This window comes from Cygnus olor, chromosome 15 (genome assembly GCF_009769625.2).
Source record: "Cygnus olor isolate bCygOlo1 chromosome 15, bCygOlo1.pri.v2, whole genome shotgun sequence".
NCBI lineage: Eukaryota > Metazoa > Chordata > Aves > Anseriformes > Anatidae > Cygnus > Cygnus olor.
In genome coordinates this window covers 17,723,368-17,749,271 of record NC_049183.1, presented here as the reverse complement: position 1 = coordinate 17,749,271, position 25,904 = coordinate 17,723,368, and the positions used below count along the sequence as shown (strand labels likewise).

Genomic DNA, 25,904 nt, shown 5'->3' with positions numbered 1-25,904 from the left:
TTCATTGTGCTCTGGTGATCCCTCCTAGGGACAGTCCAACCTTCCTGGCTGCATTTATAGATGAGGCATCTGCCTAAGTTTTGTTGGACTCTGACAAGGAGGGTGAAGGGCTCTGCATGCTTCCCAGGAGATGGAGACAACAGGTCACGTTCTTTCTTCCCAGGACCATGCCCCCACTGCTTCCTTCACAAATGGTGCTACAATCTGTGACTCAGTCGTCCAAGTAATTAAGCCTTCCTATTTGCAAGATGAGCTCTTGCTCAAAGAGCAGCTACAGCTTGGAATCAAATTCAGCCTTTAGAATTAACCCATCTGTAATGTCCGTTAAATCTGGATTCCCCTGACCAGTCATGCAAAGTAACATCTCATCTTAGTGCCATATTCATCTTGCTCTGTCAGTTTTACCCAACTCCTAAGCACTCAGTAATAGCAAGACTGTCAGGAGGTTAGTTATTCATTAGTTTTCATTCACTTGAAGAATATATTGTTGTCATAATATGCCACATTGCACTGGGAACAAACTCCCAATGCAGACAGGGCTTAGGGCCATTTTTCAAATGCTGCTGACTGTTAATTTGTAGCTTGTTTGAAGGGAAAAGGTTTTGTTAGAATTCCATTTTAAACATTACTTTGACAGAGCATGGTGGGCAGTTTTCATGTCCTCTGCTAGCTGGAGGACAAATGGGTGCTGGTGACAGGGATATGAACTGCTAACCCGTATGGCTGTATGTGCTCAGTGCTGCATACACAGTTCCTGTTTTGTGCACACAAAGCTAATCAGGTGAACCTCATCAAAATCCACTTACTCAGCAGCTGACAGTACAACAGCTGCTGGCTACTCAGTTTCTGTCTCTCAACACTGTCCTCTAGAACTGGCTGCCAAAACTTCACAGAATCACAGAATCATTTAGCTTGGAAGAGACCTCCAAGATCACCTAGTCCAACTTGATATATGTGAAGTTCAGCTGCAGTACAATCCTGGCCGGGTGAGCAAAGCTCCAGGTTACTGTCACAGTGAACTGAGCACTGCTAGTAGCCAGTCCATGGGCAGCTCATCTGCTCAGGAAAGGGACAGGAGAGAAGAAGGATAGGCATGGTAAAGCTGTGAAGGAAAAGTCAATCTTTTATGTAAGATGTGAAGATAGCCTCAAGTCTACAGGCAGGGGTGAAGGGAAGATGTCTGTGGTGAGAAGGGTCTAAACCATTCAATGCCAGCTATGAGTCTCTGTTGCGTCCCCACAACTGAGGAGTGCTTCAGCAGTAATATTCTCATGTAGATGCACTTCACTTCAATTCCACGTGTACAAACGGCAAACTGGGATGCACCCAGTGCTGCTGCAGAATTGTCTTCCAGGGGGGGCTCAGGGAATGCAAGCTGGACAGCACCCTCAGGTCTGTTCTCATTCTAGAGGACTTCTGGGTTCAAGGGCAGCTTAATGGTTGAAAGGAGAATTGATTAACATTCAGAACCGCTCCATTATCAAACAACAAGAACAGATCTTTGTATTAGAGATGGATAACCTGGGGAGAGGGGAAGGAGAAGGGTTGCATGTCAAAATCAGAGCACTTGCTATTCTCAGCTCTTCCAAGTTGCTTTTTGTCATCTAAAACGCTGCCTCAGGAGGAGGGATGGCAAATACTGTAGTGCTCACAGCTCAGCCACCTGCTCCCACAGACTGAGTGTCCTGTTTGCTTTTAGACCAAAGCAGCAAGTGGAACAGCTGTTGCTAATGGGGTGTTCTAAGCTGTGATGTGTCTCTGGACTTCCTTCGTGAAAGGCAGAAAAATAAAAAAGGAATACGAATCTCTCAGCAGCAAACAAATCGAACCAGCAACCTCCACAACAGCTGCCAGCCTGTTTAAACACAGGTCTGGACTGGAACATTTGTTGCAACAGTTTAGTGACCCAGCCTCTTCAGATTCATCTTCTGAACTGGAAAAAGTAATTTGTCTGCCCATGTGCCCTAAAGTACTGATATTTGTTAAATCCATATGCTTTGAAAGCCCTAAAATTGAACTACCTGATAAATAGAAAAAAAAAAAAAGCAAAGAAAGGCAGCCATGAGATGTCAGTTTCATCTACATAATATTCTGATAAAACCTGATTTATTACCATCATGGGTTAAGCCCAGGTAAGCCTTATGGGATCTCACCTTTGTCCCAACCATAAAATACAAGGAGGCAGAAGGAGGGCCTGCTGGAGAGCTTGAGAAAGAAAGTCAGAAATCCTGATTGCCAGTGGAGGTCTCTGAGTGCTTCCCTGGCAGTTTCTCCAGTTCACACAGTGCAGTAGTCTGCCTGTGTGTCTTGGTGCCAGGTGCATGCATGCTGCCCTCAGCAGGGGTGCAGGAAGCCCCCTGCCCAGGCTCAGGGGAGCCAGCACCTACTGGCCGTGGTGCCCAGGGTGGCTGCCTGTCACGCTCACTGCTGTGCTTCCTTCTCCTTTGCAGAACCTGACCTTCCCTCTGCAAAAGATTACAATCCTGGGAATGCTCAGGCTGAAACAAAGTTATCAATGACAAGAACAGTGTGAATATCACCTGTGAACTCGGAATAAATAATAAGGCAAGACAAACACATGGCACACAGAGGGTAATTAAAGCCACAATACCAAGGGATATTTCTAAATGAAAAAAAATAATCTTTACACTGAAATTGCAAAATGATGCTTCTCAGTATATTAATTCTGCCCAAATTAGCACTGCCTAAATAGAAATGTCGACCTTATCTGCCATCTTGAGAAAGTCTGATGGAGGTGAGCACAGCAACAGAACTTCATCTCCTAGTTCAGTGCAGGCACTGGGGCTGGGGGAGAACTCTCTGCCTTTCTGTGTCTCGCCTTCCTGCTAGTCTGCAGTTCGCTGCCCTCCTGGGAGACATCATAAGGCCAGAGCTCTCTCTGCAAGTAAGAAGGGAGCAGGCGGGCGCAGGATTTCCCCAGCAAAGTGCCTGCTCTTCCAGCCAGATGCTGCTGCGGTGGCTGCCATTTTGTCATGTTGTTCCTTCATGTTTAGAAGTAGGGGAAATTACTGGAGCAGATGAGGATCAAAATCTTCATGGAGTCTGGCACCTTTCATGGGTAACTTGGAGCAAAAGCATAGAAATCTTCCAGGAGATAGGTTGTTCTTAATGATATAGGATTATGGTTCATATGTTTAATTCAACCTGAGTGACACAGTATCTTTCATTTGGACTTATTACAAGCAGAGCAGTTAGTTGGAAGCAGACCTAGGGCAGGGCATTTTGTCATTATTTTAAATTTTCTCTATCTGACAAAATTGAAGGCCTTGAAGAGACTAGAGCCATTGTAAAGGATAGAGCATTAGAGAATAGGTCACATAGTGTATTAAAGAATGAAAATTGATTCATTCTTTCCTCTGTTGAGTAAGCAGCTGTACTTTGGTCCCTGTGATCCATGAAATAAGCTGTCAGGGAAATAGGAAATGTGCCACATTTGAACTTCACTCATTGATTCTGTTCTGATCTGAGATGCAGCATTAAAATACATTGCAGTGGGTACAGAAGCTGCAGCAGTGACAGAAGCTAGGTCTAGCTTGCTAGTCAGTTGTCTGTGATATTTGTTATTAAATTAATCAGTGCTTTACAATTCTGGGACTCATTTACTTAGGTCATCCGGTCATAGCCAACTAACAGGAGGAATTTCACAAAAGCGACATTCATTACTTTTAAATAAAACCAAGGCTACAGCAGGGGCATGGGAGGAGTGGTTCTAACAAGATCTTTTGGCCCTTTTATCTAGAGAAACAATTTTCAGGCAATTCAGAGATTTTGACAGTAATCAATTAAGAAGGGGTAGCAGAGAATTCTAGAATATGGGATTTCTAGAGGGAACACATTAGGCCAATTAGTGCAATTAGTGCCTGCAACTGTAGTATTCTGCTTAACTGCAAAATAAAATGAAGGACATTCACGTTATTGCATAAAAAACATACAGAGTTTCATTTTTTTATAACAGAACACACCTTCTTCCTTTACACATCTGTTCCCAAATAAAAAATTAGCCTTTTTGTGCTGTCCATAAGTACTGTACAGAGGTCTGTCCAGCAACAATTTTTTGCTAAGTTTGTTTCATCCACACTGTCTTTTGCTTCTTTTGCGAGTTCTTACAAGTTTTATTAAGTAAAATATCATTTTTTCTGCCTTTGCTTTATTTGCCTCAAAATTGTGATTCATAAAGATGAATTTTTGTAATTAAGGTAGAAATGAGAAATAACTTGCCATATATAATTTAAAATGTTGAAATTATAGACACTATCTAACTTCTGCCTTAAATCACAGGAACAAACTGTTCCCCATTAGCAGCCCTAATTAAATCCATTTTTCTAAGAGTCTTTGGCAAATTCCATTTTAGTAAAGCTGTATTAAGCTCTCTTTTATTTCCTCTTGCTTTGCAGAATTCTCTATTTGAGATGAATAATAGGCTGAATATGGTATGTGACAGTTCTGTAGACACCAAAGGTATAACATGAACCAATACATTGTTCTGGAAAGCTGGCATAAGAACTCTGTTGAGGATTTGGAGGCATTCTGACTACCAGACAGGTGGGGCCTCTACCATTCTGGCCTGGGGAATTTATAAGTGGTGCAAGAACTGGAAATCATCATGTAGCAAAGAGGCTGTGGAAAGGTGGAGAAAGCTTGCAGAAGTGGAAGAGAGGGAAAATACTGAAACAAGCAGTGTGCTATTCCTCTTCTACACGGTATACACAGGTATTGCACTCCTGAGCTTCTGTCTACCACCTACTGCACTGTTCTGGTGTTGTCCTATGCACTTGCAGAGGAGTGCAAAGGAGAAACTTTCTGAGGACAGCCAGCTCTGCTTTTTCCAGTATGTGCAGTCATATGGAGGTATGCTTTCTGCAAGGTTGTGACAAATTTCCTGTAGTGTCTGTCTCAGCGTTTGTGTCTAACACACCTAGCAGGGGCCGTGCTCCTGCTGAACTCAGGCCTGTTTCTACACATAAATCAAAGCCTGTCCTGGGTAACTGGTCCTGTGCAGAGACAGCTTTGTCAGGGTGACTCTCACTGACCAGTTGACTGAAGAAGCTGTGCACAGAGCAGAGAACGGACCTGAAACAGCCTCTCAGTTTGCAGTCCTTGTGTCTGAAGATTAACCGACTCCCAGGAACATGCAACAGTCCCAGATCAGCAGGAGTACTCCTATCCTTGAGCTGCTTCATCATTCATTTACTCTAACGATTGGCTTCAGCCTTCGATTTCCTCTGTGGAGCATATTGGAAAGAGAGAACCTGGGTTGTGAACATTAATAACAATGAATAATAACAGTATGAGTTCCACAAGCTTTAACAATCAAATGAATCAACAATCAGGCAAGTTTCATTAATAAATTCTTGCTGGGGTTGGTTGACAAGGGAGCTGGTGCCAGAGGTGTGTGTAACAGCTTAAGGCACTAATCCTGTGTGATCCACCTCTCTGCCCCTTTGCTTGCCATGTGGGTGAGAGGTTCTCCTCCATGGTGGACCATGGAGGGGCCAGGAGGAGAGAAGGAATGGGCGGCTTGGGGTATGTTGCTCTGTTGGTGTCATGCTGCAGGAAGGTGTAGGCCCTTCTCTGACAGGGAGGTGGGCACTGCTGCCTTCTCTCTCTCTGCCTCACACACACAAGTCACCACGGGGTGCAGCAGCTCTGTGTGCCGTCCCTGGTTCACTGCTTTCATCTTTGCATGGTTCAGTAGAGAGCTCACTATACTGCATAGGCAATGGTGCAGTCTGTGGTCTCTTGTACCTCCTGAAAACACAAGCAGGAACTGGGTAAACAAAAGTTCTAATGTTCTGTCATTGTCTTTGCAACTCCAGGGTAAAACCTTCCCTTTCCAAAGCCACCAGAGTAAAAGGTGGGAAAGACCTGAAAGACCTCTTGGGTTACCTTGTGTTCCCCTCAGGACGGAGTGTGGGGTACAGAGCTGAGTGTGGGGCAGAGCTGTCTGTCTCATGTTTTGTTGCTTCCTCTTTGGTTGGGCTGAACCTGGGCTGGTTTACAATCTTTTATACAGAGCAAAGTCCTGTTTCAAGAGAGCAGCCTTGACCATTAGGCTTTTACTATAGCAACAGTGAAAGGAAATGCAGCCTTCGTTCAGCCTGGTTTGAAATCTAGTACAGAGCAATCGTAGTTCAGCTAGGGAGGGTTTGGAGGCCAACTACCAATGTGTTCATTCATTTCAGGAAGAGAGAATGACATCTTCTGTAATAATAATTAAAGGAGCTGTTAATGCCTTTTTCAGATTTTCCTGTTACCATAAAAGCAGGAGACATGGTTTTCTCTCTGAAATTTGCAGCAAATATGTTGTCTGCCTTTTTTTTTTTTTTTTTTTGGCTGGGCTGTTTGAATTAAATTTTGTGAACTTTTTGCATTCATAAACTATTTTCTAGTAGAAGACCTGCCCCGAGGCACATGATTCTAGAACAGCTGGTTTCAAGAGAGATCACAGAGTTCAGGGGCAAAACTGAGCTATCTACAATTGCAAGAGGTAATACTGGGATTTATTGTGCTAAGGATCTGTGCAAGAGTTGGGCTGCCTGGCAGGAAAAGATGCCTCTCCTATAAAGGCTACTTCAAGTAGCTGTCTCTCTCCTGTATCCATTGCTGGTAGCAGACAGCAACATCCTGAGCTCTGCCAGGTACTGTAGGACCTCTTTCTGGCACTGCTTCTTGCAGGACAACTACAACTTTCTCTTGTACTCTCTACATCCTGGGATATGCCTTTATCACAGTACATGTGGGACAACCTGGATCAGTCCCAGACAACATTGGTTCATGAAAGGCAAGTCCTGCCTGGCCAACCTCATCTCCTTCTATGACCAGGTGACCTGCCTGGTGTAAAAGGCTGTTGACGTAGTCTACCTAGACTTCAGCAAAGCCTTTGACACGGTTTCCCACAGTATCCTCCATGAGAAGCTGTCAGCCCATGGCTTGCACAGTTTGCTGGGTTAAAAACTGGCTGGACGGCCAGTCCAAGAGAGTGGTGGTGAATGGAGTTAAATCCAGCTGGTGACCAGTCACCAGTGGTGTTCCTCAGGGGTCGGTGTTGGGGTCCTTCCTCTTTAATATCTTTACTGATTTGGATGAGGGAATTGAGTGCACCCTCAGTAAGTTTGCAGATGACACCAAGCTGGGGAGAAGTGTTGATCTGCTGGAGGGTAGGGAGGCCCTGCACAGGGACCTGGACAGGACAGATCGATGGGCAGAGGCCAATGTGGTGAGGTTCAGCATGGCTCAGTGCCGGGTCCTGCACTTTGGTCACAACAACCCCATGCAATGCTACAGGCTCGGGGAAGAATAGCTAGAAAGCTGTGCAGAGGAAAAGGAACTGGGGGTGTTGGTTGATGCTTGCCAGAGCATGAGCCGGCAGTGTGCCCAGGTGGCCAAAAAGGCCAACGGCATCCTGGCTTGTATCAGGAATAGTGCAGCCAGCACGACCAGGGAGGTGATCGTCCCTCTGTACTCTGCTCTGGTGAGGCCACGCCTCGAGTACTGTGTTCAGCTTTGGGCCCCAAATCATTTTATGAACCTGATTGTCTTTAATTTGTCCTTTTCTTTCTGGAACATTATAGCCAGATGGCAGCTCTGGTCACAGGGTTCTTCAGTTAGCTGCCTTCTGTATGAAGCCTTGCAGTGTTGCACACCTGTCAGCTCACTAGATCACTCATATGTGAGATTGTGTGAGTCCAGTGATGGGTGCAGCTGGCACATTGGACCACAGCCTGAGAAGAGTCAGTGCCTAGGAGAATGTGCCTAGCATGTTGGATCACAGCAGAGGGATTGTGGTGGACAGAAAACAGGACAGGTGCAGAGATGACAATACTGGGCTGCCTGTTAGGGAAGATGTCATCTAACAAGGTGACTTGCAGAGATGGGACTCCACCAGATGGTGTGTTTTAGCTTGGCTCTGCAATGTCTCTTGCTTCAGGAATCCATGTGCCAGAGTCACCTGGTTGGTACTGCAGGAAATGGGGCTCTCTCTCACTGCATTTAGCACATGGGTTCCTGAAGGTTAACCGGCAGGTATGTGAGTGCAGAGCTGGAAGGGGTCTGGGCTGGGTCTGGCCAAATGTGTCTTTGTCTTGATAGCTCTACAAGGAGCCCTTTGTGGAGATATAGGCTACGGTGCTGCTGTAGGCTATACCACCCCTGCTGCTTTGGACTGTGCTTTCTGAGCTGGGCTGCTGTGCTGGCTGCAGCTAGCATCAAATGCACAAGGCTATTGTAAAGGAGAGAGGAAAACGCTAGCAGAATGCTCCTAGCAGCAGAAGGCAAGGCACATGGACTTAGCCCTGATGCACCCTGGAAGTATCTTTACTGGCAGTAAAGTGGGGCACAGATCCCAAAGGCCAGTCTTTTTGCTCTTGGGGTGTATTTTAGGTAGATGCAAGAGTGACTTGGATGTACAATGTCAGCTATAAGTGACTAATGCAGATAGGAATTAATAACTCTGTTAGGATAGGACTGCCATAATGAAGTGTCAAATTCTTCACAAAACCAAATTCTAATAAAAAGACCCAAGATTAAAAGCAGGGTAGATTCTAAAATGATGGAAACTGAGAGGAATGAGAGAAAGCGCGACTGATCATTCACACCAGTACTGTGTTTCTATTTAGAAATATGAAAAACAGATTAATGAATAAATGATTCAGTGTCAAAAAGGGGTTCAGAGAGAGTAAGTGTACTTAAGTCATGTGGCTGTGACTATGAAAACCTCAGCACTTTCTGGAGCTGGGAAGACTGAGCATTGGGAGAGGGGCTGAGTGGCTGTTACAAAGCCCCAGAAAAGACAAGACAGGGAAGGGGGTGTACCAGATTTTAACTCCATGACAGTGAATGGCTATTGAAGATGTGGGCTCTCAGGGCATTCAGAAGGCAGTGCCAAAGTAAGAGATAACCAGCTGCATCACCTGCTAGGTCAAAATTCAAGTTCTGCAGCTCAGCCATTAACCATGAAGACAAGTCATAAAGAAGACACTGCACAGACACTGCTATATCTGGAAGGAATTTGTGTTCACGATGAAACCTGCGTAGGTGTTCTGGCTTTTCTTTACTGAGTAGCTTTTCCTTGCTTCAGCCTGAATCAGCTCCCAGGAAATCAGAAAGTGCATTGCAGAATACTAGAGAAAAGAAACCAAGCTGTGAGGCAGAACTTGTTCTCCAAGTTTGACTTTTGAGTTTGAGGTTTATGATAGGAACTGGTAAAAGATGTAGAAACAAGCTTAAGGAGACACTTTGATGGAATGTTTTGTTTCCTAGAATAACAATTATCAGCATTTCTCAGCATACAGTATAAATTTGCATGTCTGACTGTGTTGGTCAACTCTCGTATTGAGTATTTGTGAGCATCTGTGTGTTTGTGCTTCTGAACAGAAGACCAGAAGTCTGGGAAGATCCACACTTTAGTTTGAACATTTTCTCTAGTTATCTACTGATTTCACAAAGTGTCCCAGTCATACAGCTCTTGGGAAATGTATTTCGGTTGCCTGTAAATTCATTTCTAAAGTTTCAGCAATGCCTTTTCCTTTAACCTTCTGTGTTTCAAAATGCAACTTGTGTGATTCATGAAGGGTGTGTGTGTGTGTGTGTGTGTGTGTGATACTTTCTGTCCCTACAAGTGCACATATAATCCTGTCTGAGAACATCTCAATTTATCCATTATTCATCTAGGCACACTCATGTGTAATTCTGGCAATGCATGAGTAACATTCATTGGTATTATTGTGTAGGGGGAGAGAACTGGAGGCAGAAAGCTTAGGTTTTGCTCCTTTACTGGTGTTGGTTAAATGCATGACATTAAGAAAGTTACTTGATCTCTCTGTGGATTATTTTACCAAAAAACAAAGTGTGCATAAGGAAAATTGTCTATTTACATATCCAACCCGAATGATTCGAAGATTCTGTGAAAATTGTCTATTTGTGTATCTGCTGCAGATCTAAATTCAGGTAGAAGCACGGTCAGAAGAGTCTGAGAGGAAATGTACAAAGTAATTGAGAGTTTGGTGTCCAAATCACAAGTATGCATTTGATGAAAGTCTGTTCAGAAAAGTCCTTTTAAAAATCCCACATATGGCATAAAACCAGAGCACTTGTTTCCTACTTGTATTAATGTACTGAGTGTTTAAAAAATCATTCTCCAGTAGTACAATGTGTTGTTGTTGTGTGGGGTACTTGTACATCTTTCTACTTCATCCATGCCATTAGGTGATAGAACCACCCAGTGAATATATAATATATCCTACTCGGGTTAGGGAGATAATGCTTTGTTTTGTGTATTCACACACACTTTTCTCTAATTGCTGTGGAAAATGCTATATAAAGTTATTTGAAATGTTTTCAGTATGATCAAATAATTTGTAGAAACATGATATACTTAAGTGGGGATCTTGTCTACATTTAAATGATCAGCTGTTGCATCTCTTCAACTTTTATCAGGCTGATGTAGTGTTCTGCTGGCATGGATTTTGCATGCCTGACCTCTTTCTAGTTGTGAGCGAGCTAATGGCATTGCTGTTCACACCTTCCTGTGCATGTATTGCAACATCTTTCCATACATATGATTAAAAGGCAAAATTTAATTTTGCAGAAATTAATTGTGTTAGCAAAATGTTTTTTTTTTTAAATGCTCTGGAGAATGTCCTGTCAGTTTGACAGATGAAGGTAATGCAACAAAGTGAATTTTGTTGACAAAATAATTTCAGGGTGTTGATAAAATGTGTTTTGTCTTCAGAGTGAAAAATACCAGACTGACAAATACTATTGTCCTTAGAAGTGTTTTTTCAGCTGTCAGTCAATTATTCCCTATTTTAAGGCAGCCAATGATAGTTCTTCATATCTGAAAAAGCCTTCGTAAAAGATAGCATGAAGCTCTGAAGGACAAAATAATTAAACTTTGATTTGTTGCTTTCAAACTGAAAGCAGCTTTGTTACTTTGATAAACAATGATTGGTTGCCTGCAAAGTGGAAACAGGTGGCAAGCGGTTTGATGCAGATTTGACATGCATTGTAGAGAAGAGAGGGTGGATTCAGAGCTGGGTTTCTTGAAACAGCTGTTGAAAAACTTATTGTTAGACTATTTGAATATGATGCAAGCTTCTAAAATGTCTTTCCTGCAAATTTCACAAGCCATTTTAATATTCTTAAAAGTCTCATTTCTTCTTTCACTTTGCACCATTTGAGAAGGTGTGGATGCACGCTCAATGTGTTTTCTGCCCACCGACACGAGGTGTGGGCTGGGGGTGACCTGTGGTGGAGTGTGCTGAGGTCAGGGCTCAGAGGAGATGTGGGGGCTGGACCTGCTGCAGGTGCCTCTCGTGGCTGCCTCACTCAGGACAGGTGAGGGCCGTGGCTGGCTGGCTCACCTGGCTACTGAGTGGAGTTGGGTGGGCTGAGGCAGCTGGCAGGCCTGGGCGCAGCAGCTAAGAGCAGCATGCTCTGGTGGCAGGAGGGCTTGGAGACTGTGGGCATGTTTGCTCCTGCATCCCTTTCATGTGCTTGGCTCTAGCAGCTGGTTCACATGGTTACTGTCTGTGATACTGGCATTGTTTCACACCAGGTGAGATACCTGCCTGTCCCTTGCCATGCCAGATTACAAGGTGGACTCTTCCCATTGTTGCCAGAAGGTCCTGGGGTTTCATCTCGCTTGTTTGTAGGACAGAAACCTTTGCCAGGATGACAAACCAGAGGCCACTGTCTCCTTGCACATCAGGGCAGGATACATGGAGGCCTCCTTGCTCTCTGCTGTTCAAGATGCTGCTGAAAGGAGAGGCTGAAAAGCTGCAGAAACAGCTAGTGAGGTTTCAACAGCATGCTGCAGTGGAGGAAGTGCTCTGAAGTTGCTTTGTTTCACAGTTTGTAGATGTCAAGACTGTGCATCAGTATTTCGTATGATGACCAGTTGACATCCACAAAAAACATGCCTCTGGAATGTAGGCAAATAGAAATGCTTACAAATGCTGGTATCACCACCAGGCTTCTGGTTCAATCTTAATAATATGTACATAGAAAAAAAGCTGTGTTCTTTCAGTAACTCCCAGGAACACAATGCCCTTTATCATGACAGCTACATCAAGTCAAGCCCAGAAAACCAGTGCTGGGTCTGAGGAGGTTTTAAGTTTTGGTCATTGGACCAAAGTCCTGCCTGGTGCAGCCCAAAGAGAAGTTACCAAGTTGCAGTAGGAGTAACTGGAGTCAATATATTTTTGGTCACTAAGTGCATGGGGCTGTTTCTCTTGGATATTGTTTTGGACAAGGATCTCTTGGGCTCTCTAGCTGTTCTGCTGCTTCCCAGGAGAGTGGCATTCTAAATTTTTTTCTGATTTCTTATTGGGGTATTGGGTTCAACAGACATACTCTTTTTTCCTCTGCAGCACTGGAAAGGAAGGAGCAAAACCTTGTGTCATGCATGAACTGGACTCTATTGGGATTTTTGAGGAAGCTTGAACTCAAGGAGATAGTCTTGTGATGAGATACTGATGCTTCATTTCCAGGGTTCTATTTTTTCTTTCTTTATCAATACTGGCATGACTAATTACATTAAAGCATAAATGACCTTGTTGTAACAGCTAATCTTAAACAAATGAGTGTGCCACTCCCGCAAGTCACTGGAATGACACTTAGTGTAGTAGCTCCTTAATATGTGGAACATCTGTTTTTCTCTTTTGAAATAATCAATGACTCTTCCTTATTACCTTCGCTTACCAGTGTCAAAGTGAGCCAGCCATCCCTGGGATAACATTTAAACTTTTTCAGTTCTGGCTGGATGGGGTTTTGAAACCACTGATGAAAAAATAAGCAATCAAAACTATAAATCATCTGAAATCTCAGTTACAATTAATGTGTGATAATTAACTATTGGTAGGTAATGGCACTGGCTAAGAAATTAACAAAGCACACATTCTCTTTTGGAAATAAAGTAACAAGGATGCTAGTGGCATCAATTATGTCTTCAGTATAGCTTTTAAGGGGGCAGAACTAGCTGTCTACATAAATAGCTGCTGTTATTGCAGCAGTGCAGAGGCTACTCTAACAACATTTCCAGTGTTAGAAGAGTGGGCTTCCAGAGGCTTTGGAGGGCAGTGAGCTCTGGTTGTCTCCCTACTAAAGAACACTGCTTCTCTGAAAGTCCAGTGCTGTCTGCCTGGGCGCTGGGTGCCAGGGACACTGTCACAGGCAGACCGTGCCTAGGGTGACAGAGATGCATTTGGCTGTTTAGGCCCAAACAAATTTCTGCAGCTTGGTTCAGGAGGGCAGGGAAATACAGGGTGCAGCCATTCCCTGGGAGTTGGGATGTCTGATTATTATTTACTAACTGAATTCCAACAAGCCATGCTTTTGCCTTCCCTGCTGTCTGTCTTTAGCAGGCAGATAGTGACCTGGCTTCTCCCTGCTGGGGTATGGAGAAGAGGGAGAATCAATGCACATCTACTAATCAGCCTTCAGTTCACATCTGCCTTTTTGGCTGTTTGGTCTCATGGTACAATCACAACAATGCTAGAATAACACCTTAAAACCAATCATTTTTATGGGAACACACATAGTATAAAAGGTCTGACTGTCTGTGCACGCATATACCATCAGTGGCTATTACCCAATAAAGCTGTCAGACAGAGAAACATCACAGCAAGTCCTTGAACAATATCCCCTCAAGTTTAAACGGAGAAAAAGCTCCTCACCATTCATTTCTCATAAAAATAAAGAAAAGAGGATCAATACAAGCTGAATGAATGAATCAAGGTTGCTTCCTATAGGCAAGGAAAGAAACAGGGTTTGTGACCACAGGCCCTGTTTTTGGGAGATCAGCATACTGGCTGTGCAAATCACCCTGACAGACTTGGCAAGAGCCCTCAGCTGCTAGTGGCAGTGTTGACTGCATGCATCATCTTCTCCCAGGATTTGAATTTTATTCAGGAGAAAAGCAGGAGCCCAGGTTCCTTTCCAAGAGCTGACAGGCCAGGGACCACCAGACAGCCCTGTTCTCTCTGCTGCCTCCACAGTGAGAACATAGTTTTGACATAATGACAAACTTGGAATACTGAGCAGGGTGTAAACGAGCTGCTCTGCTGCAGTGGTGCTCTCGTGTCTGTAAATGCTGTCAGAGCTCTCCTCCACTCAGCACGGTGCATGGGGCACAAGGTCTGGGGTTCATGGCTGGCAAGAATCCACGCTGTATCCAATAGATACAATGCAGTTTTTTACCACTCCAGATGTGGAAAGGCCTGAAAACTGCAGGGAAAGTCCCAGAGCCCAGCCAGGATGAGGGGAACCACCAGGCACCATGGAGCATTGGTCTGTGGTTGAGGCTTGTTCCTACTTACAGAAGCAGCACTTTTCTAGTAACAGTTTGTGCATATTAATGTCTTGGGCTCATGGTTGTGGCCGGCAGCCCAGTGGGGTCACTTTTTCAGCAACCACCCTGTGTGATCAGGTTTTGTGTCTGGTAAAGTTAATATAGATACATAGGAATGAGCTCATATGAAAAGTCAAGAGCATTGTGTGAGCTTGACCCTTGGTCAAGCAAGATATGGCTGGCTATATGAAATATGCAGGAGATAGCACTAAGCAAGAACAGTCCTTGGCCGATCACCTAACTCCTTGCAGTATACTGCTCAATGGCCCATACATACACATACATCCATAAATTCTAGACTTCATTGTTCTACATTTGCTTCAGTTCTTGGCCCTAAAAGGAGCTGTAGAAAGTACCCTATTTTCTCTGCAGTGATTAGGAACACAGTGCTTTCTCCATGACATACCAACTATAACTCTGAGGCTCCTGCACACAGAATCCTTTGTATTTCACTCTTAATAGTCTGAGTCCTCCATTTAATGGATGTTAAGCTCAAAGTTAAACAGCTTAAATGCTTTGCTTTCTAGCATCTGTGTCCTGTTAGAGCTCTCTCACTCTCATTTGCACACCTTGTTAGATGAACATATTCAGATAGAACAAGGGTTTTTCTCTCTTTCAAGTATTTATAGTGATGACTTGTGATGTAATCAATAGGGTTTGCAGAGTCTCATCCTGCACCATTGCAATTATATTCTTCAGAATGATGCTTACTACAATATTATAGCCAAGACTGATAAGATAAAGATGAATTAAAACAAATTGTACATTATCTGCTTCCATTCTGCTGTTGAGATTGCAAAAGACAAGAAATGAAATTCTCTGAAAGACAAGCTCTTCTCCCTACTCCCAAGCAGAGGAGGGGAAGCTGCTGAAGCAGACAGGGGGCGGTCCTGACATGCTGTGCTGAGATGGGGCTGTTGTTCCTCACTCTCAGCAGATGAACAAAGTGCTCTGTGTCAGGCTCCACATCCACCCTGCCTCTGGGCTAGGTCCAAAGCATATCTTTCCCAATCCCTCTTCAGTCTCTGCTCACTCAGCTCCTGGGTGATCTCCAGAATTCAGCACACCTATGGTCTGGACTCGCTTTCTCCTGCAACACACCCCAGGAGGTGTAGCAATAGGTCGCATGCTCTGTTGCCTGGTCTTCTGGCTTCTTCTCCCAAGAACCACTGCAAAGAGAAATGCTTTCAGGGAACAAGGCTCATGAGACAGTTTTATCCTCCCTGTCACAGCCACCACTGAGCTGGTTTGCGTCGGCCCAAAGAATGCTGATATCCCACACAGTCTCAGCAAGAGATGCTGGCAAGATCCCTTCATGGACCTGCCTGGCAGTCTGTCTGCTCGACCAGGTCCACATCATGAAGAATGAGTACTGGGCCCTGCAAGCCTACTGTTGCCAGCACATGCTGGAAACATTTTCTGAAAGACTGTGGGTACTTTGGCAGGTACGCTTTGGAGAGATTTGGCTGATGTAACATTTAAGCAAAGTGCTTTTCAACATGAATATGTGTACCCTGTGCTGAACTAAGAGATATCAGGAACTCTTCGTGTTGTCAGGAATGAAATGCAGCCTTTTTCTGGAAACCACGTTCTGCTTTGCTGGATGAGCACTTGAAGTCATCTTGCCAGAGATCTGCCAAGGTAGGGGACTCAGCACAAAGTCATTGGGCAGCGTTTAGTACTTCCATAAGGACAATTTGTGGCATGGAAGTATCTAACTGTCTCAGTCAATGAGACTGGGATGCTCTTTTGGGCACAGACACTGCCCTAAAGAACATTATAATAGCATTGCTTTAGATGGAGTTGCCAGGAATTACTGCTTCTTGTTCTTGGCTGGAAGGTAGTTTCACTCTTCATGTTACATGAGGTAGGTGTATTTAACCAAGATGCTGCTTGAGAGTGGAAAGTATGACTTTTGCCAAAACTAGGGAAAACCTGGCAAGGCGATTGATGTCACCTTGCTGCCATGCTCTCCCTAGCTACTGGGACTAGGTAAATGCCATTTTCTAACCAAAGAGAAATGCAGTTTTTCTATGAAGGTTATAAGAAGTAAATTTCCACCCAAAGAAGATTCCTAACATATGACAAATGCTGTGTATGAATATGATCCTGGAAGCAAGAAGCAAAATGTACCTTCACCAGTGCAAATGCTTGGTTCTCCAAGAGGGTGTGCCAACAGTAGAGTCCCCCTTCCTGGATCAGGAATCCAACAGAACACAGTCCTGTATGCTTTGAAAGCCTGTATTTTCCCAGAATATCAAGGGTTTAATTTCTTTAGATGTACCTGCAAATCCAGGATGCCTCTGTATGAATTTCATAGGACTCTGTCCCTGCAAACAGACTCCTTTGGTTTTGAAGCTAGACGGGCCCAGAACCTGCTCTGTGTTCTCTCTCCCGTTATATTTGTATCACTGTTCTATTACAGCAAGGTGCTGCTGAGAAGAGATGAAAAGAAGCTTGGAAGTCTGTTTCTGTGAAAGTGTGAATTTATTTTTAAATCTCTTGAATTATTTACTTTATCTGCTTTTTTTTTTTTTTTTGACAGGTGAATATGTTTATGACTGCTTCTCTTTCCCAAAGTAACACTTGGCATGAAGGGAATTAATCGCATACAGAGTAAATGCAGCTTGTTTTAATTTTCAAGTCAAGCTTCAGCTTTGCTGAAATTTCAGATGGAAATTAGTGTTTTATAAATTAAACTCTGCCTTGTGTGCTTTCTTTTTAAAGAGAGTTTGGCATTTGAAAAGGCAGCAGGGACAGAAAACAAACATTAGATGAAACTTCTTTTTAAGGATGTATTCTTTCAGTTATCTGTAGAGAGCTGTGAGAGATCAGTGTGGCAGTCCATCAGCTGTATGCAGGGAGGCTCCAGCAGTGTACCAATACCTTTGGCAGGAATTGGTTTTAGTAGCAAATTGCTGGTTTGTGGCATGAGCTGCTGCTTTGAACTGACGGGATGATTAAACTTGTTGCTGCTTTCTGTGAGAGAGCACATGCCCAGTGCACTAGCCAGAAAGCCTTGTTATGCTTCAAAGCAGTTTAGATACTGATACCATCAAAGCTTAGCTGAAAAGGATCCTGCACAGCCATGTCCATGCAGTCTGTGCAGGTGCACTGCCAGCAGAACAGGTGAGGCTGTGGTTCCTGGGAAAATCAAACTACCATCAACATACATTGACAAACCAGTCCAATTTGTTGTTCCGTTTGAGGCTATACGTGGCACTTCTGTTCCTCCCTCCAAGGTAAGGTTGAAATGATCTTACCTTAACTCTTGTGGTACAAGAAGCCACAGGAGTACAACTCTGGGGCTGGATAGGTGCAGCAGTCTGGCTGTTCAGAGTGGAGGAAATGCCACACTGCTGTTCAGCAGAGAGATTGGACATGAGAGCTGTGGCTGTGGCAGCTGCTTCCAGCCCTCAGTAACTTGGTCCTGCAGGGAGTGAACATGGAAGGGGTCATAGTTAGTATAACTCTCTGTCCATCAAGTCCATTTTCCATTCCTGGAATAAAAACTAATACACATTGCTTTAGAAGAGTCCTTCCAGCTTCCAGTGCTGCTTACAGGCTGTATTGCCTCTCACAGCTTAGCAGAGAGTAGATCTTTTTAAATGTGGCCTTCCAATTTTTGTAGTATTTACTGTACAAGTACTTTTGTTCTAGATTCCAACCGATGCATTTAAATCTGATGGAGATGACAGTGGGAGGATCTCTGCTGCAATGAGAGTGCTTTTTATGTCCACTGCCAATGAAGCACTCTGTGCCAAGCTGGGTGAGTTGTGGTATAATCCATGTTTCTTTTCATCGGCATCGTTTTGTCCTTTTTTAACAAAAGGACTATAGTTTAGTGTGCTTCAGTGAATTTATTGCTCTAGGTCTGGTTTTGAGGAGCAATTACCACTGGGTGCCCCGTTATCTTTTAACTCATGAGAGTATGAAACAGTCATCTCATGTTTCCTGCAGCTTATGGCCCATATCTGATGGTGGAATGTAAAATGAGTTTATGATTTAGAAGTAGAAAAGGTTAACTCTAAATAATAACAAAGTTCAAATGCAGAATAGTAATGTTGCTTTTGTTTTTATGGGTTCTACATAATTCTGGCTCCTTCCCCAAAGGATTTAGTGTAACTCAATGAGAAAATTGCCTTCACATCCCTTGGGCTGCTCTGCCATGACTGAACTGGAATTAGGGGCAATATAAGAAGTGGTTTTATAGAAACAGTCTGGATGTCTGCCTGCTAGGGGGAAGCACTTGGTGCCTGGGCTGTACTGCCTCTTTATAGGACGCAGGTGGGACAACAGTAGGCTTGTGATAAGAAATGAGGAAACAGCTGCGTGCTCTTAAAGTCATAACGCTGCACTGATGTTGTAAGGGGGACGTACTACACAGAAGCCTCTGCTTGCTGTACCTGCCCCTGGGATGGGATGTTTGCTGACAGCTACTGGGAAGAGCAGCTGATCAGATAGCTTCTTGCTCAGATCAAGAAGTTGTAAGTGTGTTGTTGGCTTGTTGATGGCAACTTTACTTCCCTAGGGCTGCTCAGCATCCAGTGCCATGGGCTGAGGTCTCCCAGAAGGAAGGAGTACCATTGGCTTGGCATCTTCCCCAGACTTATGGCCATTGCTTCTGTCTCCATCATTAGCCTTGAGGTGTTTGCTAAGCCCCATAACTTCCTGGAGCAGTCCCATGGACACATGCACAAACAAGGTGTGGCTTTGCCCATCCCACGCGTGGTTCAGAGCATCATAGTAGGATCCTGTACACAGACAAGGTGCTTTGCCTTGTCCTCCTGTGAGTGCTGCATGGCATGCAGCTGCAAGAAGGCTTCCTGAAACTGGGACAGACTTAGCTCCTGGTCTTGGGGAAGAGAGAGATTAAAACCACAAAATAACTGTGGGTCTGTGCCCATGAAGGGTCTTTGGGAAGGGCTTCTGAGTGAGAAGGACCATTAGGATTCAGCTCTCTGTAAAAGTGGTGCATCCTGGGGTGTGCTGCAGAGCTTACGGCTGTGCTGCAGAGCTTAGTGCTTGCTAAGCTTGCATGATGCCCAGCAGCAGCAGAAGCGTTTGGGAGTATGGGCATGCAAAGGAGCTGGGTTGTTATTTGGTGCTGGCATTTCAGACACGACTAAGCCATTTTGATAGAACACACAGAATCTGACAGTTTTACTATTCAATTGTTTCTTATAGATTTTGAATAAAAATAAATTGGCTTCTCTTAAAAGAACAAACTGCAGAAAAGCTTTTGTAAACAGAAGTGAGTGGTCTCTGAAGCATGGCAGATAGTTCTATATACACAGCCAGATAACAAGGACTTCAATGGCCAGTGCAGAGTGGGCTGGATTGAAAAGCAAATGCCTCTTCCCACCTTTAGCTTTGCCTTGAGAGACTCGTGCAAAGAAATGCACAGGGGGAAAGGCAGGAGGTTTTAGAGTCTGAGCATCCCTCCAGAAGGCTGGCACAGCATCAACACCATCACAAAAGCATTGCAGAGAGCACGCTGCTGGCACTGATGAGCTCTTGCCAGTGCTTCCCTGCCTCAGTGGCAGGGTGCTTCTCACTTTCACTGCTTATGAAAACCTGTCAATGTGACACTGGTGCATTCTCTGCTTGCTGTTTCTGTTGCAGTGCATGCAAGGGGATGAGTGAGATCAAGTGCAGATGCTGCCCAAGCATTCTGGGAGACATGGTTCCTGCCCTGGAGAACTGATGGTCTCGGGGGATACTGCAAGGAACAGTCAAGGAGGTAGTAGCATCACCTGTTTGATAGTGATCAATTCCTTCACCCTTCCGAGGCTGTTTCTTTGTTCCTGTGGTGGCCTGTTCCAGGAGCTGCTGCCACCTTCTGAGATGGGGCATGGACCACACAGTGGCAGATTTTATCTGTAGGGGCTGCCTGGGAGTGGCTGACATTCCTGGGGACTGCCAGTGACAGATTTACTTTTTCTAGGGTGCAGATGTTGGTGGCAGAGTGTCTGTTTTGATGCTTCCTGGACCCATGTCACCTTTGTGAGACCACCTTCCACAGAGGCTGCAAGGCATCTGGGAAGCAGCAAATCTAAAGCCACCACGATGAGTTCAGTTTGCATGTAGAAGGAATTGCTGGCTTAGGAGGTTTATCTGCAGCTTTTGTAAATCACAGGCCTGTTCCTCTTCAGGCAGCATCCTGCTGATGTCTGCTCTGTAGGACTGGTGGCTCGTGCAGATTGCCAAGGCTGGTTGTTGGTGGCAGATGCTGTGCCCAAGCTGTGGCTGGCAGTGGGTGCTGGGGAAGGACAGGGTGACGGTCAGGCCCCAGGGCAAGTTTGCCTGTGAGGGAAGGGTTTGGGTGTATGTTCCCAGGAGCCTCTTACTGGCAGACCATTCCTAGGGAATTAACCTTGGTGCAGACAGAAAAGCCATGAGTGTAACTGCCTTGATGTTAAAGGAGGGTTCACCTGGGTGAATGCCTTGCCATGGCCCCAGGGTGGGAGGAGAGAGCTTGGTGAGGCCAGGCAGCCCCAGGGCTTCTGCAGGCAACTCTTGGGAATGCTTGTGTTGTGGTATGCAGGCTCCATACCCTCAGGCATGCTTTTGAGAAGAAGAGTTCTGTGATGAGGACTGAAAGGTCACCCTGATTGTTCAGTTCTGGGAGCTGCACTTCTCTGACCACAAGCATTTGCTAGGGCCAGGGCTGATGAGCCTGTGGCAGCTGATGTCCTGGCATTCCTCCTGCTTTCCTTAGCGCCTTCATTAGTCTGGGAGGCTGGAGCCTGGCAGTTCTCTGTCTCTTTGCACCTTTTAGCTTTGCTCCTAAGGATTGGTATGTGCTGGACTACCTGTTTATTGGCTGGAGTTCGCTAGTGGGAGGTATAAGCATTCTGGATTCTTTGGAGGACTTTGTTTGCAAATGTCCTGGGATAGAGGTGCAAATGGCTGTAAGGAAAATGCCTTTCATCATTCAAGATAAAGAACATCATAAAGCCTTGGAGACATCGCTTCATTCAGAAATTAAATTGCAAGAGCCATCTGGTGTCAAATAAGTTTCATTTAATAGGTCACTCACTTAAATAAAGTTTCTGTAGAAATCAATATCTCCTTCTCTTGCAATTGACAGCTCAAGACATTGAAAATGGCATTTTTCACATAAGATTTATTTAATTTTAGTAAGAAGAATCCCTCCCACACCCTCTACTAGGTCTAGGCAGCTCTGGTACAAGGTTAAGAGTCTGCTGAGGTGGAAACCTGCCCTGTCCTTTCCCGTGGGTATAACGTGAAGTCATTTCAGCACAGGCTTGCCAATCTCATGTGTGGTCAAGGCGACGTTTTCACAGGGCTGTATCAGACGTCTGTTCACAGCTCACTGAAGGAAACAGGTACAAGTCATTGCATTCTCTCTTACACAAGAATCTGGCAGGGCAGAATTACTCGCTATAAAGCAGAACTGGACTTTCTGTAGAGGCAGATATCTGTGTGCTATTGTGTGCTATGAAGAGTGGAGACTTCAGAAAGGATACTCCTGTGTCCAGGGCAAGTGCAACTTATATCTTCAGAACCTCTAAAGAAAATGGGACACATTTTCTGAGTTTTATTTTATTTATTTATTTTTCAGTCTGATAGTATCCCATGGGAAAGGGAGGAGACTTTGGCAGCTTTCTATATCATTTCCCAGGAGAACTGTGTGTAGGAAATGAGAGCTGTTGTTATTCCTACCACAGTAAAATAATTGTTTCTGAATGCTTGCTGTTTCCTCCACTTGCTTTTCAGTCTTAAGCAATTTCTGATGTTGACACGCCATCTCCAGTCACATTTGTCTTGTTGTGTGGCATGACTGATGCAATTACAGCTGACATTGTCACAGTATTTTGCACAAATGACTTCAATTGTAGACTAGCAGATGACCCCTGAGATGAGCATCAAGAGTCATCAATGCCCTGAACTTCTACCACAGGAAAGAGTTGCTGGCTCTCAGAGTAATGTGTGGCCAATGGCAAATATCTCAAGCAGAGACTTCTCTGCTGTTGTGTGCAAGAAGCAGTGTTATTACTCAATTCTTGCACAACCTACACATAGACTTACCTTGTCAGCATTTTTCTCCACAAGACACCGCCTGCCATGGATGGGGGGGGTTAGTGACATGTTGTCAGGGAGCTTGGAAATGCTTCTCTGAAGAAGGATGTCAGCACCTAAGGTGGTATGCTGTGCATGGAGAGAAAACACCTTGGATTTGTGTTCAACAGTGGGAAAACCAGAAGAGTTGTTAGGAATGCTGGTGCTCACTTGCAGTGCAGGTACATGGGACGTTCACCAGACCCAAAAACTTAAAACTGAGATACAAAATCCTCATCCTCAAGAGGGCACAGCTGCCTGGTGTCGGTAAGCGTAAGGAGACCTGAGACGTCCATGGGATGATGAGTGCCCACTCTGGTGCTGAGAAGCTGGCAGGAGTTCATGTGAAGGCTCAGTGGGGCACAAGAGCTCTGCAGCTGCCAGGATGGGGCGCCGTGCTTGGAGCTCTCTGCGCTGCCTTCTGTGCACTGTGGGTGCTGCTAGGATGCATGAGGCAGCTCCTGCTTTCCTGGCAGTTTCCTGCTGTGTGTGAGAGAGGCCAGTCGGCCTGTGAGAGTGGCATAGGGGTAGGGAGGACAGGAATAGTTTTGCACTACCATGGCATGCTAGCTATGCTTGTTCTCATTGTTCTGAGAGTACAGGAAGGCACTTTCAGGATCTATTTGGAGAAGCTAACCCAGAGGTGATAGCAGTTTCTCACTCCCTGCCAAACAGACAGAATTAGACTCTCTTTAAAACTATTCAAGCTTTTAATGACCTCTTTCATATACAAACTGACCATCTAACTTTGCACAATTCACTGAAATTCCATTTTACTCAAGGAAATAAAAATAATAGTTTAAACTATTTCAAATATAGCTGTAAATCCCTAACAACATTAACCTTTTCCAAAGCATTAAACTGATCCCTGGTGGATTTTTAAAGTTGCTATTAGGAGAAGGCACAAGATACTCTTTCCTGAAATTCATGTTCCCAAAGTAAATAACGAGTCACATCGTGTGTGGAATTTATTAGCTCTCTGACTGGTACCTGCTTATCTCCTCATCCTATTCTGAGTCATCAAACACCAGCAATTTTTGCATTATGAAGGCAAAAAGTTAATGCACAAAATCACAGATACAAGGAAGAGGTCTAGGGTGATACCCAGGTTAAACGAGGGAACAGTGGTTGCTACAAAGAGCATGGGAGCAGAGGAGTACTGCCTGGCTTGCACAGCTGTGCATCTTTCTTTGAAGAAATTTGAGGCTCTGGTGTTTGATTGTCAGAAGGACTTGGCTGGAAACGGCAATAATAGGAAAGGTTTAGGCTTCCAGGTCCAGTTCATTCATTATACAGGATCAGATCCACTATTTCATTTTGGTTCACTGGCTAAGAGAAATGGAAGGGAACCATTGGCATCTCCTGGGCCACAGAGCATTGCCTCTAAGAGGGGAAAGTGGTCTAAAGGAAACAGCTTATTTTGATAATAGCACCACAGTCCTACCCAAACAGGAAAACACAGATCAGGGACCTTTTTTCTCATAATATACTCCTGTTGTGGAACACGAGAGCATGCGATAGGAGCCGGTAGGTGAACAAGAGCTGGGTCTGAGAGAATTATAAAGGGAGGCTGATGCAATGTAAGCAGGATGGTTTGCAACAGTAGTGCAGATGTGAAACAGGAAGGGTGGAGCAATTTTTCCTGAACACTGTCCTGCATGGGCAGAGAAAGCAGGAGCAGGACTGGCTAAGGAGAGGTATAGGAATATGTATCTGCAGATACTGGTACGAGATTGAGAAAGGATGATAGGTGAATCTAGCCTGGGAACCAGAACAGCAGGTGGAAGAGGTCTGCTGAAGGCCTTCTTGTAACCCTCTGGAGCACTGCAGCAGGGGATTTTTTATGCTATGGGGAAGACAAGGAACTAAGAGCCCCAGGTGTGCTGGTGAGGATGGGCTTGGCTCGCTGAAGTGCCTGTTCGTGGTGAACTGTGCCTGGCTCAGTGGCCTGGAATGAAAAATGATGGAATGACTTTCCCCATCAGTAAAAGGCTGTCTGGAGGGGCTGGGTGTCTCTCGCCCAGGAGAGAGAGCAAACTAAGATTGGGCGTGCCAGTGACATTCTGCCCCAAATAGCAAATACTGTGTTCATAACTTCCTTTAAATAGCTCCCCACATTGTTTTCTGACTAAATAGCTGACAATTAACAAGCTTGTTACTTCATTCATCCCAGGCTCTTCACATTGAATTACTGATACATTAAATATCTGATTACCTTTGAAGCTAACTAGCTTACAACAGATCCAGCACTGCAAAAGCATTCTCAGTTCTGTGAAAGTGACTATCAAAATTTGTGCCATCTGTTTTTTATTCGTAAGGAGTAGAAAACTCCTTTGTCCTCAGCAAAGTTATCACACCTGGAAAGCTATGACACGTAGCTAAAATAAGACTTTGTGTTTCCCATCTTTCTGTAGCTACAGAGCTTTCAATAGTGCAAAGTCGATTTTTATTTTGCGCATACCTGTGAGGTTAACCTAAACCATGAGCCTGGGCTGCAGTTTGCCCTTCTGATAAACAAGTATAAACATAACTATAGCTGAGAAAGGAGATCTGGCAGTAAACAGAGTGTTATCGAAGGGTGTTATTTTCAGAATTACAGCTGCTTGTCTCTGACAAATTAAAAGAGGAAGCATCTGCAAAGCACAACATGGAGAAAATACAGCAGGGGATGTTTTATCAAGAGTCAGAGGTAATAGTCCTGTAGAGATAGTCTCCTGGTGTTCTGCAAAGTATTGTGATTCTACATGTTGGTGTTCAGAGAGCCTAAGTAGGCATTTGTATGCATTGTGCTAGGAATGGTGCTATTTAAACATGCTTGCCTCTAAGAGTCTGTATTCCCTAATTCTCTGTCAGTAAACACCTCTTAGGAGGGTTTCTTCCAAAGTATGGGAGAGAATACATCTTCCTGTGCTTCTGATAGGAGACAGAATATATAGAGCTTCTCTCTGTGCTTTCTCCATGCTGACACCAGTCCCTCTCACTCCTTGTTTTTGTCTGGACATTTTAATAATGGGAAGAAGACAAGCACAGGAAAGCTTCTACCAGGTAGTGCGATCTGTGTATTTGCTTCCTGTAGTAAAAACACCGTGTTAAGTTCTCACGTTCCTGAGCAGCCACTGTGTCTCTCATGGGTCATGCTGAAACCTGTCTCCAGCTCAGCAGTGCCAACAGTTTAGGAGCTTGCAGCTGCCACAGCCTCACACAGGCAATCTGCACCTTGGAAGGTGCATTTCCCTTGTGTTATGGCTGTGGTTAGCTCCATTAGACCACCAAGGGAGGGAAGGAGTTTCTATGTTATGTGTGATGTGTGTGCATGCCATTGGACAAATTACATGAAAGAAAGTGGAAAGAGCATATACAGTTGCTTGGGAGAATAGCCACTTATTTTGACTTGATGTTTATGATTTCCCTTGCATGTCTTAAAGAGGCATCTTTTCCTGCTGTGTTAAAG

General features: G+C 44.5%; 1 long non-coding RNA gene across 2 annotated transcripts in view; it reads left to right on the top strand.

The window, feature by feature from the left end:
* Positions 1–25,904, top strand: part of LOC121078729 — a 92,037-nt gene that overhangs the window by 21,923 nt on the left and 44,210 nt on the right. For both annotated transcript variants that reach the window (XR_005824707.1, XR_005824708.1), the window contains exons 4-5: positions 18,029–18,137; positions 19,994–20,111. This is a non-coding gene — a long non-coding RNA (uncharacterized LOC121078729). The remainder of the gene's footprint in view (positions 1–18,028; positions 18,138–19,993; positions 20,112–25,904) is intronic.